The following is a 6,000-nucleotide window of genomic DNA, read 5'->3' on the forward strand; positions in this document are numbered from 1 at the left end:
TAGAAAAGTCAAATGTGGGTCCCTTGCAGACACGGGTGAAATTATTATGGGCAACAAAGAAATGGCAGAAGAGTTGAATAGGTACTTTCACTCTGTCTTCACGAAGGAAGACACAAACAATCTCCCAGATGTACTGGAAGACAGAGGATCTAACGGGGTAGAGGAACTGAAATACATTTTCATTAGGCGAGAAATAGTATTGGGTAGGCTAATGGGACTGAAGGATGTTAAATCCACTAGGCCTGATGGTCTGCATCCCAGGGTCCTCAGGGAGGTGGCTCTTGAAATAGTGGACGCATTGGTGATCATTTTCCAATGTTTAACAGATTCAGGATCAGTTCCTGTGGATTGGAGGATAGCTAATGTTACATCACTTTTCAAGAAAGGAGCGAGAGAGAAAACCGGGAATTACAGACCAGTTAACCTGACTTCGGTGGTGGGAAAGATGCTGGAGTCAATTATTAAAGAGGTAATAATGGGGTATTTGGATAGTAGTAACATGATTAGTCCAAATCAACATGGATTTATGAAAGGGAAATCATGTTTGACCAACCTTCTGGAATTTTTTGAGGATGTGACAAGTAAAATGGATGAAGGGGTGCCAGTGGATATAGTATATCTAGACTTTCAGAAAGCCTTTGATAAGGTTTGAAGTTTGATCTGTATTTTATGTGGAGTTACGATGAGGGATTACGTGCCCTCCGCTCCCACCCTCAATTATAGAGATCAACTGGTATCTTAGTTCTCCTTTTCTTCACTATGTTTATTTCAATTATTGTGTTGGTGTATTTCAGAGCCTGTTTCAGGTTGTATGAGTCAATTACTCTCAAAGCGAAAGAAAGAAAGCAAGAGAGAGTAGCAACGGCACAAGAGGAAGTGAGCAGAAGGAGTGGTCAGGGTCAGCAATGGTTGGAGTGTGGGGGAAAACAGTGTTGAACTTTTAGCTCCCAAGGCCAGATTGGCTCAAGGTGTTGAAGCTGCAACTCCCTCAGCCTGAAAGAAAGAGCCTTATTGTCCATCAGTGGTAAATGTTAGACTGTGTACTGTCGCGTCCTTGGTGAATAATGACAACTTGCAGCAGGCAGGTGTCAGAACGAGCCAAAACACAAAGGAAGGTTTCTGAAAGATGATTATGGAGATGAAACTTCTTCATTCATCTGGAAACAAATACATTTTGGACTTTTGCAAATTACCATTATTAATACTATTCTTATATGTTTTGTCATTGACTACAACTCAGCAGCAATTTTTAAAGTCCGTCCCATAAATGTACTTGTATACATCTTAATAAAATCACTTTTCATTCGTCTAAACTGCATAACATAGGAATGTCCTATGTCTTTGAATAATCCCTTGTTTCAGGAATCAATCCATTAAATCTGCATTGCATCGTCTCCACAAAAGTGGACTTACTGCTTATACTGTGCTCTCGCCACTCCCTGCAGAAACTCTTGCTTAAATATATACCTAGCCCTGTTATCTATCTAACAATTCTGTGAATCTTATTGCCCAATCCATCTTGAACAGCATGTCTTGCATACCTACGTGATAATTTACAATTGTACTTGACAATCATTGAGGTAGTTTAATATTTTTACTTTAAATGTTGTTTCCTCTTTATAACAAACATCAGTATGCGGAACATAGACACAAAATGCTTGAATAACTCAGCGGATTAAGCAGCATCTTTGTTGAAAAAGAATAGGTGATGTTTTGGGTCGAGACCCTTTTTCAGGGTCTTCTTCTTTGTCCTGAGGAAGGGTCTCCATCTGAAACCACCTATTCCTTTTCTTCAGTGATGCTGCCTGACTCCAGAATTTTGTCTATCTTTGGTGTAAACATCAGTACATATTAGTTCCTCCAACACATTGGTATATGGTAGATTAAAGAGGGATCTATGCAGTAATTTTACTGACATTTGTTTACTCAATTAAACCTGGTATAGCATTTGAATCTTCATGTTGTTAAGTGTCAGCTGAATAGTAACCAATCCATTGACTGAAACAAAATCTTTTGGACAATGTTGCAGAATCACAAACCTTCTTTGATGTAATGTCAAAAATTAAAGTGAAGTAATGATGTGTACTGCAAGGTATTTGTCGTAGAATTATGCGTTTTAGTTCCATTTCAAGTTATACAGTCAGAATCATACAACACGGAATCAGGGCCTTTTGCCCAACTCATCTATACAGGTCAAAACTAGTCCAGTTTTTACTGTGTTTGGCCAAAACAGATATATCGGTATATCTGATTTCCGATATATCTGTACCTGTCCAAATGTCTTTCAAATATTGTTATTGTGCCTGCCTCAACAACTTCCTCTGGCTTTCAAGATTTGAAGCACAAACTGAGAAATCATTGCCCTTGGCTTCCTTTCAAATGTTAACCTTAAAAATATGCCTTTTGTTTTTTTATTCCCTGCAAAAAAGACAGTCTGCATTCACCCTCGCTATGCTCCCCATGATTTCAAACACATCTATATGATCACTTCTCAGACTCCAAATCACCAACCAATCCTGCCAACCATTTGCGATAACTCAGGCCCTTGAATCCTGGCAACATTCTTGGAAATCTTCTTTGCACTCTTGCCAGCTTAATTACATCTTTCCTGTAACAAGGTTACCAAAATTCTACACAACACTCCTGGTTTGGCCTCATCAACATATTGTACGATTGCAACGTAACGCCAAATTGCTGGAGTAACTCAGAGGGACAGGCAGCATCTCTGGAGAGAAGAATGGACAACGTTTTGGGTTGAGACCCTTCTTCACGCTCGACTCAAAATGTCACACAATCCCTCTCTCCACTGAGTTACTCCAGCTGAATTCCGCTGAGTTACTCCAACATTTTGTGCCAATCTTCAGTGCAAACCAACATCCACAGTTCCTGCCCATACACGATGCCTCGACTGATGAATGACTTTGTTACCACCCTGTACACCTGTAACACCATTTTCAAGTAACTATGTACTTGTACTCCATCATTATTTACTTTTTTAAAACTTTTTTTAGAATTTTAGAGATGCTCATCAGAAAGAAATTGACTCATAACTTCCCAGACGCAGCAGTATGTTGGCTATCTGTAATCATGCCTTGTTGTATGGTGGTAAACCCTGTCCCTCAGAAGCCTCTCCAGTAATATAACCACCACTGATGTCAGGCTCACCTGCCTGTAGTTCCCTGGCTTGGCCTTGCTAACCTTTGGCCCAACATGTCTACATTGACCAAGCTGACATGATGTGCCAGTTCTTTTTGCCCACATTTGGCCTATATCCCACAAAACTACTGGGTGGCGCCAGCAATGGCTACCTTGCCAACAGTCTGTCTGTCTCTTCCTTCTCTGTTGTTTCCTTAGTATGTGTTAAATGTGTTTGTATTGATCTTTAGCTTGTTTTATGTCGGGGAGCCAAATAAATTCAACCTATCTTTATAACTCAACTCCACGTCCAAGTTACATGGTGGTAAGTTCCATCCATTTTAATGACATACTTCCTACATTTGCCCGACCAGAACTGTGCTTAGCAGTCTATGGATGGTGGTACAGCTGCATTATGATGTCCCAACCATGGTACTCAATACACTTGCCAATGAAGACAAATGTGCCAAATGTTCCTTCACCACTGTCCACCTGGCTAGCTACTCATTGCTCGACAACACTTTCCAGGGCTCTACCATTTAATGAATACAAGACAAAGTGGGATCTGATGGGTCCCACTCACACAGGAGGCCTGGTCCCCCAACGCAACATTCCACCACTCAACAGCTCCCGCAACTCAATGGCGGGAGCGTTCTGTAGCTGGGGGACAGGGACGGCTTCAGGCGGGGAGTGTCCTGCAGCCAGTGGAGAGGGACAACTTCAGGTGGGGCTTGTCGGGGGGGATTTGTGGGGAGAGGATGTATGTGTGTGGGGTGAGAGGGGTTGTAGGGCAGGGGGGTTTGTAGGGCAGGGGGGGTTGTAGGGGAGGGGGTTGGTAGTGGAGGGAGGCTGTAGGGGAGGGGGGGGGGTGTAGGGGGAGGGGGTGTAGGGGAGGGGGTGTAGTGGAGGGGGGGTGTATGGAGAGGGGAGGGGTAGGGGAGGGAGGTTTGTAGGGAGGGAGTGTGTAGGGGAGGGGGGCTGTAGGGGAGGGGACAGGTGTAGGAGAGAGGGGTGTATGGGAGGGTGTGGTGTAGGGGAGGGGGGCGTAGGGGAGGTGGGGATGTAGGGGGGGGGACGGGTGGGAGAGAGGGGTGTAGGGGAGGGGGGGCTGTAGGGGAGGGGACGGGTGTAGGAGAGAGGGGTGTATGGGAGGGTGTGGTGTAGGGGAGGGGGGCGTAGGGGAGGTGGGGATGTAGGGGAGGGGGGGGTGGGAGAGAGGGGGTGTAGGGGGGGGGGGGTGTAAGGGTATGTGTAGGGGAGGCATAGGGGGGGGGGTGTAGGGGGGATGTCGAGGAGGGAGGGTATTGGGGGTGGGGGGTTGTGAGGATAGGGATAGGGAGGGGGTGCATGTGGGAGGGGGTGGTGTGGACCCCTGCTCGCAGAACACAGAGCCCACTCGCACTTTGCTCACTACACTCCTTCAGCTTTATTCTCGCGGCTGATGATTGATAGCGGGTGCCGGAAGGGGAGTCGCCACCCTGGCGAATACCAGACCAATATGGGGATGGTTTTTGCGCAAATTTGACCACCATAAGTGGTCAAGATGAGAGTTTTAGTAATAGTATAGAAGGATGGATGGATGGATGGATGGATGGATAGATGGATGGATGGATGGATGGATGGATGGATGGATGGATGGATGGATACATACATACGTACATACATACATACATGGATGGATACCCTGGTTTGAAATACTGGTCCAATCAGTGGTTAATTTTTCCATTCCAGAGAAGTCTATTTTGTAAACACAGTATGCGGTACTCTAGAAGTGCATTGAATTGGTATTTTCTCTGCAAGGAGGGTTTTGATTTCATATTTACAGAATACCTGTTCCAACTGTTTCAGAAATGCCAATGAAGAGTTTGGGCCGATGGTACGATGCAAAGCTCAAGGACATTGAGCAGTTTGACCAACACTAAAAGGATACCATCATGCACATAGCTTGCATCAACAAGACCTTGCTACCTGCAAAACTCAAGCTGTGGTGCTTACAAATGGGCATACTACCAAGACTCAGGTGGCCTTTAAATGTGTATGAAATTCCCAAAGTGGAAAAGCTGGAAAGAATGATCAGCACACAAGTTCCGTGTGCTTAGACTGCTCTTCATTTCAAGGACGTGGTTGGCCAAGTCCAACATGGAAGAGATGGACTCGGGCTCATCTCAAAAGCTTCTCAATGGCACAAGGCAACATCAGTGCAGGAGAAGGCTCATGGTGGAGGAGGTGAGAAAACAGGAGAAGGCAGAGCAACATGCCAAGGCCCTCTCAAGGTCAAGCAGGACCAATGGACTTACTGGGAGAGCCTGGAAAAGAGAAAACTCAGCTGGCGTGACATCTGGCAAATGGAGGGATCTCGGCTAAGTTTTGTCATCAGACCACATGATGTCCTACTCTCACCCAATAACATGAAGCAGTGTTTCGGAGAAGACCCTGCTTGCTCCCTTTGCCAAGCACCTGCATCACTAAGGCACATTTTAACAGGATGCACTATGAGTCTTACCCAAGGGCATTTCACTTGGCAGCATAACTAAGTTCTCAGACAGCTGGTATCAATCCTTGAACAGAGACGAATTACCACAAATGCTTCCCTACAAGCATTGAAGGAAATGTCCACTTCACAAGATGTGTACCAGCAGACCAACCTCCAGAGCACCAGATAATATCAAAAGATGCAAGCATTCTGCAGCCTGCATGGGATTGGAAAATGGACATGGACTTGAAAAAAAGCTTGTGTTTACCCCAGACATTGTGGCTACAATACTCTGGCCAGACATGGTCCTGTGGTCCACAACAGCCAAGTTGGCATACATTGTGGAATTGACAGCACCATGGGAAGATGGTGTTGAAGAAGCTTACGAGAGG

The sequence above is a fragment of the Leucoraja erinacea genome, chromosome 14, assembly GCF_028641065.1.
Source record: "Leucoraja erinacea ecotype New England chromosome 14, Leri_hhj_1, whole genome shotgun sequence".
NCBI classification, from domain to species: Eukaryota; Metazoa; Chordata; class Chondrichthyes; order Rajiformes; family Rajidae; genus Leucoraja; species Leucoraja erinaceus.